Below are 13,491 nucleotides of genomic sequence, written 5' to 3'. Positions count from 1 at the left end.
GACAGTCCTCTATCCATTGTGCCACCTAGTTGCTCCTCAATAAATATTTATTAAGGGACTATGTGCCAAATGTGTTGTGTGCTAGGTACTGAGGATACAAATAAGAAAAAAAAAAAGACACAATCCCTGCACTCACGGAGCTTACAATCTAATGAGGGAAGATGACACACAAGAAGCTGAAAAGTATGGTAGGGAATGGGAAGATTACAAGGGGATACTTGGAGGCAGGCCATGATGGGTTTTTTTTCAGTTCAGGTTGCTACATTTTCAAATTTTTTATTTTAAAAATATATTTATTTAATATTCTATTTTTTCCCAAATTATGTGTAAAAACAATTTTAACATTAATTGTTTTTAAATTGAGTTCCAAATTCTCTCTCTCCTTTCCCCTTCCCCCTCACTGAGAAGGGAAGAACTTTGATATGTTATATATGTGTAGTTATGCAAAACATATTTCCATATTAGTAATGTTGTGAAAGAAAACACAGATGAAAAAACCCACAAGAATAATAACAAGTTTAAAAAAGTATGCTTCAATATGCATGCAGACTCCATCAGTTCTTTTCTGGAGACAGGTAGTACTATTCATCCTAAGTCCTTCAGAATTGTCTTGGATCATTGTATTGCTGAGAATAGCTCAGCTATTCACAGTAGATCATTGTACAATATTGCTCTACTGTGTACAGTTTTCTCCCGGTTCTGCTCATTTCACTTTGCATCAGTTCATGTAAGTCTTTCCAGATTTTTCTGAAGCCATCTTGCTCATCATTTCTTATAGTACAATAGTATTCCACCACAATCATATGCCACAACTCATTCAGCCATTCCCCAATTGATGGACATCCCCTCAATTCCCAATTCCAGTGCTCTAAAAGAACCGATATAAATAATTTTGTACATATTAGTCCTTTCCCTTTTTGTATTTTATCTCTTTGGGATGTAGAGCTAGTAGTGGTATTGCTGGGTCAAAGTCCTTTGGGCATAGTTCCAAATTGTTCTCCAGAATGGTTGAATCAGTTCACAAATCAACTAACAGTACATTAGTATCTCAATTTTCCCACACCTTCTCCAACATTTGTTATTTTCCATTTCCATCATATTAGCCAATCTGGTAGGTATGGGGTAGTACTTCAGAGTTCTTTTAATTTGCATTTCTTTAATCAATAATGATTTAGAGGGGCAGCTAAGTGGCTCAGTGGATAGAGCACTGGCCCTGAAGTCAGGAGGACCTGAGTTCAAATCTGACCTCAGACACGTTAACACTCACTAGCTGTGTGACTCTGAGCAAGTGACTTAACCTCAATTGCCTCACCAAAAAAAAAAAAACCAAAACAATGATGATGATGATATAGAGTATTTTTCAAATAACTATAAATAGATTTGATTACTTCATATGAAAACTATCTATTTGTATCCTTTGACCATTTGGGGAATGTCTCTTATTTTTTATAAATTTTTCTCCATTCTCTGTATATTTGAGAAATGAGGCCTTTATCAGAGAAACTTGCTGTAAATTTTTTTTTTACACAGTTATGGTAATCATGTATTTCCCTACACCATATTTTCCCCATTTAACCTACTTTCTCTTTTCACCCTATCTGCTCTCAAAAGTATTTTGCTTCTGATCATCACCTCCTTTAATCTGTCCTTCCTTCTATTGGTTCCCCCACCCTTCTTTTATCCCATTTCCCTTCTACTTTCCTGTAGGGTAAGATGGATTTCTATACCCAACTGACTATGTATTTTATTCCCTATTTGAGCCAATGTCAATGAAGGTAAGGTTCAAGTGCTCCTCTCCAACTTCTCCATCTTCACCTCCATTGTAAAAGTTGTTTGTGCCTTGTTTATGCAAAATAATTTACCCCATTTTACCTCATCCTTTCCCCTTATCCCAATACATTTCTCTTTCTCACTCCTTCATTTAATTTTTTTTATATAATCATCCCATCATATTCAACTCACACCTGTGCCTTCTGTCTATGTATACTCCTTCTAACTGACCTAATAAGGAGAAAGTTCTTAGGAGTTATAAATATCATCTTCTCATGTAGGAATGTAAACAGTTTAACTTTATTGAATCTTTTATGCTTTTTCTTTCCTGTTTAACTTTTTATGCTTCTCTTGAGTATTGTATTTAAAAGTCAAATTTTCTATTCAATTTGAGTCTTTTCATCAGAAATGCTTGAAAGTCCTCTCATTATTGAATTTTATTCATTACTTATTTATTAATAAAATGTTTTTTTATTGAACGTCCATTCCCCTTCCCAAAGGATTATACTCAGTTTTGCTGGGTAGGTGATTCTTTGTTGCAATCCTAGCTTCTTTACCTTCCAGAATATCATATTCCAATCTTTCCAGTCCTTTAATGTAGAAGCTGCTAAATCTTATGCTAACCTGAGTATAGCTCCATATTTTTGAATTGTTTCTTTCTGGTGGCTTGCATTATTTTCTCCTTGACCTGGGAGCTCTGGGATTTGGCTATAATATTCCTAGAAGTTTTCATTAGGGGATCTTTTTTAGGAGGTGACCAATGGATTCTTTCCCTTTCCATATTACTCTCTGGTTCTAGAATATCAGGGCACTTTTTTTGATAATTTCTTGAAAGATCATGTCTATGCTCTTTTTTTTTTAAATCATGGCTTTCAGGTAGTACAATAATTTTTTAAATTATCTCTCCATATATTTTTCAAGTCAATTGTTTTTCCAATAAAGTAGTTGACATTTTATTCTATTTTCCATATTTTTTTAAAATTTTGTTTTATTGTTTCTTGATGTCTCATGGAGTCAAAGCTTCTACTTGCCCAACTCTAATTTTTAAGGAATGATTTTCTTCACTGAGCTTTTGTGCTCCTTTTCCATTTAGCCAATTCTACTTTTTAAAGAGTTCTTTTCTTCATTGGATTTTCGTGCCTCTTCTACCATTTTGTTTATTCTGTTTTCTAAGATGTTATTTTCTTCAGTATTTTTATGACTCCTTTACCAAGCTATTGACACTTGTTTTTTTCATGATTTTCTTGCATCACTCATTTTTTCCCAATTTTTCCTCTATCTCTCTTATTTGATTGTTAAAATTCTTCTTGAGCCCTTCTAGGAATTCTTTTTGGGCCTGAGACTAATTCACATTTTCTTTGAAGCTTTGGATGTAGCATTTTGTGTTCTGATCTTCTCTGTCACCATAGTAACCTTCTATGGTCTGTTTTTTTTTTTTATGTTTGCTCATGTTTCCAGACTATTTCATGACTTTTATTTTTATGTTAAAATTGGGCTCTGCTTCCTGGGTGGAGGGGGTACTATCCCAAGCTTCAGGTTTCTTATGCAGCTGTTTTTAAAGCTAATTCTGGAGGTCTGTAAGTTTTAGTTCTTTCAAAGTGGTATGATCTAAGGAGAGGTGTGTTTACTATACTCCTGGAATGGGCTCTGGTCTGTGAGGGACTAGAAGCACTCTTCTCCACCCTGCAACTATGACCAGGATTCTCTCTCTCCTGTGGCTACAAGCTCCGTTGTGCTAGTGCTCCTTCTTACCCTGAGACTGCAACCTAGGACTACAACCCATTTCCACATATGGGCAATGCAACAGAGTCCTACACCCAGTGCCAGAAAAGAGACTCATGTAATCAATCTCCTTCTGACTAGATGCCCTATCACCTTACTGTGTGTGGGCTGAGAAGTCTGGAAGCCTCTGCTGTGAGTTCTGATTCAGCCATCTCCAAGGCTTGCTGCTGGTTTGCTAAAGCATGGCCTACACTGGTATATTCACTGGACTGTACTCCATTCTCACCCTGATGCAACAGACCTTTTCTGCCAACTCTCTAGGTTATCTTGGGCAGGAATATTGTTTCACTCAGCCTTTGTGTGGGTTCTGTCACTCCAGAATTCATTTTGAGGCATTATTTAAAGTTGTTTGGAGGGGAATTTGGGAGAGTTCTGGTTAGTCCTTGTTTTTTCTCTGCCATCTTGACTTTACCTCAGGGACATGATATTCCATGGAGTTAAAATCAAGTAGAGCTGCCAGTAGAAAATGGAGAGTTAATGATGCTCAGATTTGAGTCGTATATTTTTCTCATTTGGAGTAGACACGAAGGAAAAGATAATGGGCTCTTTTCACAGCACACTCTTTTTGAAAGGGTGGATATGCCCATTAAGTTGCATTTTCAAAAGAAATAATTTTTTTTATAATAACCAATCCCTCAGATCTCATATACCTATTCTGTAATTAGGTTAAGGGACTTTTGCAGGGTCACAGAAGCAATAAGGCAAAATTTGAGCCTGAATCCTCTGATTCCAGAGTTCTACCCATAACTGACTAGTAATACCTTCTACAATATGCCATTTGATAACTAAAGCAATTAAATAAATTCACCAACAGGATTTAAAGTGATAAATGGATTCCATGATCCCATTAACTAAGCAGGCTTTAACCCTTATAGTATCATGTTAGTTTTTTTTTTTTAAGGCACTTCTGGAGATCGCCAACAAAAGAGGTTCCTACTTCCCTTTCTTTTTCCAGTTTTAGATAGCTCTGTCAAGAAGTTATTCCTAATGTCAAGGACAAATCCCCACCCCCTACACACACACACACACACACACACACACACACACACACAAAAAAAACCACACACATCTTCCTCCTATTGCCTCCAGTTCTCCCCTCTGGGGGGCAAGCAGAACAAGTTTAGCTAGCCCCTATTTCAGATGACCTCCCTTTACTTACCTAAATAAAGCTATCATATCCCTCCCTCAAAAAACTTTTTCACAAGGTGAAAAAGTAAAAAGTCAGTTAAATCAATTACTTGGGCTCAAAGTCTGTGAGTCTTTATATATACATAAAGCTATCGATTCTAGTACTCCTGCTTGACTGGAGTGTAAAATAGGCAGTAGAGATTAAAATAAAACAAAAATTAAAAAAAAACTGATCTGGAAGAGGTAAAGAGGAATTTAAAAAAAAAAGGTAAGGATTGGTTTAAAAAAAAATAGAGGTGGGGGGACGAGTTCTGACAGTTCTGATGGAAGACATTCCAGGCATAAAGTGTGAGTAAGAACAACTCCCTCACAGATTGAAAAGTTCTTTAGAAGAAAATACACTTGCCACTTATCATCTTCTGTGATATTCCAGAAGACGTAAATGATACATTGGAAATACTCAGATATTTTTTCCTTCTCATATCTGTCAACTCTAGCATTTTCTATTAGAGCACTGTAGAGAACTAATTTTAAACCCTCCCTCTAGCTGTGTGGCTATAGGCAAATGTCAACTTTTCTGCACCTCTGTTTTCTCATGTATGATGTGGGGGTATAATATTTCTCTCACAGGGATATTGTATAAATGAAATAATATATGTAAAGTACTTTCTAAAGACTAAATGACAACAGAAATGTCAGCTATCATTGTTATTATTGGCTAAAAAAATCATTTCATTACTTTGTTTAAAGAAGATCAAGTATTTATGTGGCTACATATGCAAAGGGCAGCTAGAAGGCAGAGTAGACAGAGTGTTGGACCTGGAGTCAGGAAGACTTATCTTCCTAAGTTCAAATCTGGCCTCAGACTTACTAGCTATGTGACCTTGGGCAAGTCACCTAACCCTGTCTGCCTCAGTTTCCTCACCTGTAAAATGAGCTGGAGAAGGAAATGACAAACTATTACCTTTGCCAAGAAAACCTAAAAGGGGGACATGAAGAGTCAACCACAACTGAGAAAATGACTGAATAACAACAACAACAAATGCAAAGGCCCTGGATGTCTTGAATGTCTATTCTATTTTTAACCTGATTTCACTTGTATAAAAATGTCACTAATAATAAGTCATCGCACCCTGCACTATCCTCCCCATCCTACTGCTAAATAGCCCTGAGCATCAATCACCCTGATATAATGGTGTTGGTACAAAATGTTTATGTTTCCAAGTAAAGCCAGGTAAACACTTGTCCATATATTTCAATCAATTAATAAATTAGCACTTATTAAATGCATACTATGTGCTAGACACTATGCTAAGCACTGGAGACATAAAGAAAGTAAAAAATACAGTCCCTGAACTTGAGAAGCTCACATTCTAAGAAGATAATATGCAAACAATTATGTACAAACATGACATATATAGTGGAAATGGGAAGTAGACCCAGATGAGAGACTAGCAGTGGGAAAGGGACAAAGAAGCCCTCTTACAGAAAGTAGAATTTTAATTGAGTGAAGACAGTAAAACAAATAGGTAGAGATGGAGAGGGTAAGCATTGAAAAAGGCATAGAGTTAGAAGATGGAGTGACGTGTGTGAAGACTAGCAAGAAGGGCAGCGACATTGAATCATAGAGTACATGGAGATGACTAAAGAGTGAGAAAAATAGAAAATGAGGAAGGAGTCAGGTTGTGAAGGTCTTTAAAAATCAAATTCAAAGATTTCACATAGAGATATTAGGGAACCACTGAATTTTATTGAGTAAAAGGGTTACATGATTGTACTTGGACTTTAGGAAGATCATTTGGGCATCTTAGTAAAGGATGAACTGGAGTAAGGGGAGACAAGGCAGGAAGATCACTCAGAAGGGTATTGTTACAGTCCAGGCATAAGGTAATGAGGGCCTGCACCTAGGTGGCAGCTGGGTGAGTACAGAGACATGGAAAAAAATGAGAAATGATATAAAGATAGAAACATCAAGACTTAGTAATATATTGGAGAAGTGGAATGAGTGTGATGAGAATAATCAAGGATGAGAGCAAGGTTATCAGGTTGGGTGAGTAGGTGTATGATGATGATGCTCTCTAGAGTAATGGGGAAGTTGCGAAGCAGTGAGGGTTGTTGGGGGAAGGGAGAGAGATAATGAATTCTAGTTGAGACATTTTTAATTTAGATGCCTTTGGGACACCCACTTTGAGATGTGAGACTGGAGCTCAACAGAGAGGGCCGGGCTAGATATCATCTGCATGGAGATGATAATTAGACCAGGAGAGAAAAGAAGAGGGCCTAGGACAAAGCCTTGGGAGAGACCCTGATTAGTAGATTAACCTGCCTAAAAACCCAGGAAAGGAGCCTGAGAAGGAATAGACTGACAAGAGGAGAAACAACAGAAAACAATGTAAAAAACACCAAACCAAACAAAACAAAACAAAACAAAGAGGAGAGAATATCTAGGAGAAGAGAGTGATCAATAATGTCAAAGGTTGCAGAAAGGTCTAGAAGAATGATTGAGTAAAGGCCATTAGATTTCTTAATTAAGAAATCATTGGTAATTTTAGAGAGAGCATTTTCATTGGGATAATGAAGTAGAAGTCATACTGCAGAGGGTTTAGAAAAGAGTGAGAGGAAAGAAAGTGGAGACACCAAGTGTAGACAGCTTTCCCAGGAAGCTTATCGAGAAGAGAAGAGACATGAAACAATTTCTTCTAAGGATGAACAGATCCATTGAAAAGTGTTTGTTGTTGCTGTTTTTTTTATTTTTATTGTTTTGTTTATAGGATGGGGAAAACATGAACATGTTCATAGTTATAGGGAAGGAGAGAGTAGACAGGGAGAGATTGAAGATTAGAGAGAGAATGGGAATCATAGAAGGGGCAATCTGCTAGAGAAGACAGGATACTTGCAAATTTCCTATGCAAGGGGTAAACAACTTTGTGATATAATTGAGCTTTCCTGTTACACACCATGGAAAGAGGAGAAGCTCTCTGAACTTCTTACGAATCAGTACCCAATCCTTCTTTGCTATTGAAACTAAAATGAATGAAAGTGAGTTCTAAGTATTGCCAAAAGCCTAAACTAACACAGGCAAGAGTAATAATAACTGATGTTTACAAAGGACCTAAATTTTGCAAAACTTTCCATACATGAACTTATTTTAGCTTAAAAACAATCCTATGAAGTTGGTTCTACAGGCATTATCCCCATTTTATAGTAAGGAAACTGAATCTAAGCAATTTTAAATGACTTACTAGAACAGTTAGTGCTGTGTCAGAGCTGGGATTTGAACCCAGATCTTCCTCTTGCTAAATTACGGATCTGCTCCATTATGCTGCCACTTAATGACAGTAAAAATGAGACAATTTCAGTAACAGGTTCTAGAATGGCATACGGAATCCATAAGCCTGTTAGGCAAAGTGGCTTTAATCCTCACAATACCCCACATTAAAATTCCTTTGAAAAGGCACTCCTGAAAGGGAAATAACGCTTTCTAAAGGGAGAAAACGAAGTAGACAGGGGACTCTCTCCTTCCCCACCGACATGCCCTACCTCCATAATTTTCCTTACTATGCCCTTTCTGATTTTACAGCCTGATATGTGCTGAACCTTTTAGGCAAGTGGAGGTTTCTCATTTCAGCCTAACTGCTGTTAATTTGTTCCAAATGTGAACGTTGCAAATAAGGTCTGGTAACCATCTTTGTATTGAGCTGATAATAGGAACAGAGCTGATCGCCATCTGGTTTGGTTCAGAGTACAACTTGCTGCCTAATACTGCAGAATTGGAGTTGGAAGCCCCCTGTGTTTCACAGATGCCAGGAAAAAAAAGAATTTAAACAAACAGTGTTTGCCTATAGTCATGTGTCATTATTTATTGCTCTATAGGTTTGCTAAATATGGAATATCGCATTACTAATTTTGGCAAATTCCAGGCCACATAAACAGGCCCAAACCTCTTAACATAAATTATGCCAGGGTTGCCTAATGATAATTAAAAAAAGTCATGATTCTGGCTTTCCAGAGTTATGATGGAGAAAAAAAACATTTTAGAAATAAGAAACGAAATCTGAAATTGGTTTCTTGTTTCAACCTTCCGTTACCAACATGACTGCTGCAGCTATATTAACATATACTGTACTCTAGCACATTATGAATAAATTGGAAAATCTGATTAATCTGGAAGTACTGGTGATTTTTTAAAATGGATTCTTGACTCTCAATGAAGCATTTTGACAGGATAGAAGAATTACTTGAATGTTGGTGACAATCTAGCCTTATATGAGGCAACTTTACCCTTGTTAAGTAATATTCTTTGAGTACCTAAGTAGACACATGGCCAGAAATGTGGTTACTTCTGAGGCAGTCACAACAGCCTTAGGGGTTCAGAGATTTAAAGGGGTCTCAAGACACTTATCTGGAAGTCACAGCAGCAGAGCTTGGGGTGAAAACCTACTAGTATTTCTAAGGTTTTTTTTTCTTTTTGATTCAACAAAGAAAATTTATAGAGGTTCAATAGATATATCTAGGGTCCCATTAAATTGCTACAGTTAGAGGGCAATACCATTTAGAGAAATCCTCTGATCTTGCAGGAGATACCTACTTACTGAAGATCACTTACTCATGTACCTCTTATCTTCAAAAACAATTTTTGCAAAACCCCAACTAGGGAAAATAAGAAAGAAAGCCCTAGATAGCTACTTCATTATTATTTCTACAGGGGGTAAATATTGCCAGAATGTGTTTCTGTACTGTAAGGTATATGGAGAACTTCTTGTTTTACAACTAAAAGAGGATAAGGACCATTTCTGAAACATTTGCTAGGAGGACCTAAAATTATTGTAACATTTATGACACTGGTCTTCAAAAGGTAGTTTGAATTTCCTGAAGTCGAGAAAACTGTGTTTTGATTCTATCACTGATATTTAGATGTCTAATCCTGAGTAAGTCACTTCACTACTTTCTGCCTCAGTTTTCTCATTTGCAAAACAAATAATTTTTTGCCCTACTCATATCATACCATTTTTGTGTACAAAGTGATCTACAAACCTGAAAGTGAAAGTATTAATGTGAATTGTTATTTCTCTCATACCATTGCAGAGGAAAGTTTAGCTTCTACCTTCTAAATATTTAAAGTCTATTTCCCTGAAATGATTTAGGTGTTTAATATATGTTTATTGAATTAGATTAAATTATATTTTAGGGCTGGGACAGATCCCAAGAAATGACCTATTCCTTCTCCCCACAAATCTTTGCAGGCAAAAATACATTCAAATCAAACTAAGAAAATGAAGACATATCCCATTTTCAAAGACTTCCCAAGAAAAAGATGTAAGGAATACGTACATGGGCTCTAGAGTGAAATGGAGGCTGTGGTTTTGAATTACAGCTTTGCCACTACCAACCACACTTATCCAGGGTGAAAAATGAAAACTGTACTACACCTGGTATTCTGAGGAAATCAAGCCAAGTTAACAAGCATTAATCAAGTGTGAATCATTTGCTCTCCCTGGACCTTGATGTCCTTAGCTGTAAAATAAGAGGGATTGAACTAGATAGCCCCTGACATCTCTTCTAGCTCTATGATCCTATTTTCTCTCTCTGAAAATTCCATCTAGTCTCAAGATTCTATGGTTCATTGATATTTAAAGCCTTTCTATCACACTTTCCTCTGGCCCTTCTCTTTCCCAAAGCACCTATTTCTCATTTCTCAGAGGGAAGAAAGGACTACAGAATGCCCAAGCACGATCAACTGTGTTCTTAAACCATATTTTCCATAAATATAAGAAATACCTTTGGTTTGAGTTTTTTTCTCTTTTTTTGTCCCTAAAATTCCACTCTGCTTGATTTCTTTAGGAAATTACTATTATTATTTTTTGCTTTCTTACTCCCAGGTCCAGAACTATGACTTCCTTTCTTGCCCATTATAGTTTTGAAGAGTAAGTTCCCACACAAATAGGAGTAGTTCCTTTAATACAGGAGCTTGCACATAAACCAGAATGGAAGCACTGGCCAACATGTCGTAGGCCTAATGAGAATAATGCAGCAGGACCAAAGAGAAACTTAATCTATGCTTCCCTTCCTTTCTACGCCCAGTCTCATCTGTTCTCAAAAGCCAAATAGGGTTGGTCCTGGCAAATGCTTATTTATATCCAATCAATTACCAAGTTCTGTTGTTTCTACTTGTATAACATCTCTTGTATATGTCCCTTTCTCTTTGCTGACACTATTACTGCCCTGGTATAGGCCTTCATCGCTCATACTCATACTATTCCAATAATCTATAATGGTTGGCTTCCCTGCTACAAGTCTATCCTCACTTCAGTCCGCTCTCCACTCAAATTGATCTTCTTAAAGTACAAAATCTGATCAGTCACCCCACTTTTCAATCAACTCCAGTGGCTTCCTATTGCCTCCAGGATCAAATATAAAATTATTTGTTTGACTTTTAAAGTCCTTCATAACATGTTGTCTTCTTACCTTTCTTTTTACACCTTGCAATCTCTTTATCCTTGTTTCCCCTTCCCCCATCTCCTATCTTGCCCCATGTCTTAAATTCTCTCCTCACTTTCTTAGTTTCTTTCAAGTTTCAGCTAAAGTTCCATTTTCTACAAGAAGCTTTTCCAAGTTCTCTTTAATCTCAGTGCCTTTTCACTGAGATAATCCCTAATTTATCCTTTCTATATCTTGTTTATACATAATTGTTTACATATTGTCTCTCTGATTATATTGTGAGCTCCTTGAGAGCAAGAACTGTTTTTTGCCCATCTTCGCAACTCTTGCACTTAGCACAGTTCCTGTCACATAGCAGATGATTGATAAAAGCTTGTTGACTTGATTTCCTGGGAATACAAGGTGTAGTGCATTTTTCTTTGCTTTGCTTTTTTTTGTGTTTTTGTTTTTTGGGGGTTTTTTTTGTTTTTTGTTTTTTTTTTTGCTTTCATTAAGTGTGGTATAGTGGAAAGATTGCTAGACTCTGGGCCAGAAGATCTAGGTTCTTCCAACTTCTATACTTAGACAGAAAAATTACTTTAGACAAGTCATTAATTTCTGTGAATCTCAATTTCCTTAACTCTAAAATGATAGCTAGACATGATAATCCCTGATGTCTTTTCTAGCTCTAAAGTTCCATGGTTCAACAGGAAAATTTGATTTTTGGTTGGGAAAGAAATATTGTGAATAATTGAATATTCTGGTTATAGAGAATTTAAAACTATATAATACATCTATTATCAGCATAAATTGTGGCTCAGCACTCTATGCTGTGGGATTACAAAGACTGGATTTGATCCCAAATACTATCCCAAAATATCACTCTCTCTGAATCTGTTCCCTGCTGGTCTTGATCTGTACTAGTTCTGTATCTGGGTATTGATGTATATCTCTGTTGCACCCCACTATGAATCATAATATCTGTTAATTTCTTTGGCTTTTCAGTTCTCCACTAGTTTAGACTAATCGAATACCCTATTAATCTCTTACTTGCTGCTGGGAAGCACTGGCTCCTTGCTATAAGTTTCAGGCTTTGCCAGGGAACCATTTTCATTTCAGTCTTCCAGGGTGTGGTGACTAAGAAGCCTCTTCACAGTCACTCTTTAGTCATAGCCAGAGACTATCATTTACCATAACCAGATAATAAAAGCCAGGTAGAAAGTCCTCAGTTTAAGTATGTCTTTCCTTTTAAGCACTGTTAACAGTGCTTAAAATTGAGATCACAGTCATTTGTCCAAGGTAGTGATCTGACAGGGTTAAAAATTCTCTAGATCCTTTCTGGCTTGGAAGAAAAAATTAATTTGATTCAGAACAACAGGGAAACAACAAAAACAATGTCATTATTCTTCATCCACATGACCAGATTCTTGGCTTTATTATGCAAATGCAAAACAATACTTAGCTATATTTTGGCCAATGAAAAACCTTGCCATCTTCCCATATCAATTTTCTAAGAATTAGAATAAAAGATACTGAACTACAACTCTTATATGTTATTTCCCCATCTTATGTTTTTGCTTATGTTGGTACTTACTCTCATCTGTCCCCTCTCTCTCAACCCAAATTCTACTTTTCTTTATAGGCCCAGTTAAAGTCCTTTATACTCCACAAAGCCTTCCTTGAATACTTCAGTCCACAGTGATCTCCCTACTCTAAATTCTTTTTGTCCCTTCTGTATAGCATATAAGACAGTTTGGTACCTGATTATTCTACATTTTTTAAATGTGTCTTTAAGAAAAGAAAGGGCAGCTAGGGGACACAGTAGATAGAGTACCAGGTCAAGAGTCAAGAAGATGCATCTTCTTGAGTTCATCTCTGGCCTCAGACACATACTAGTTGTATGAACCTCGGCAAGTCATTTAACCCTGTTTGCCTCAGTTTCCCACACATAAAATGAGCTGGAGAAGGAAATGGCAAACTACTCCAGTATCTTCACCAAGAAAACCCTAAATGGGGTCACAAAGGGTCAGATATGACCGAAACAACTGAACAATAAAAAGGGAAAGAAGGAAAGAAACAAACATTTATTAAGTATCTACTTTATGCCAGGCACTACACTAAGTGCTTTATCCATTTGATTCTCACAATAATTCTGGGAAATAAATGCTACTATTATCACCATTAGGGGTTTTATTATCACTGATTTACAGTGAGCAGACAGAAGTTGAGTGAGTTGCTCAGGATCACACAGCTAGTAAGTATCTGAGGCCAGATTTGAACTCATGTCTTCCTGATTAAAGGCTTAGTACTCTATCCACTGAGCCACCTAGTTGTAACACATACCTCAAACTGTTTTGAAATCTTGAGTGTAAGAACTATGTCATTTATCTCATA

The sequence above is a fragment of the Vombatus ursinus genome, unplaced genomic scaffold, assembly GCF_900497805.2.
Source record: "Vombatus ursinus unplaced genomic scaffold, bare-nosed wombat genome assembly UNPS02008961.1, whole genome shotgun sequence".
NCBI classification, from domain to species: domain Eukaryota; kingdom Metazoa; phylum Chordata; class Mammalia; order Diprotodontia; family Vombatidae; genus Vombatus; species Vombatus ursinus.
Note: the sequence above shows the minus strand (reverse complement) of the source record.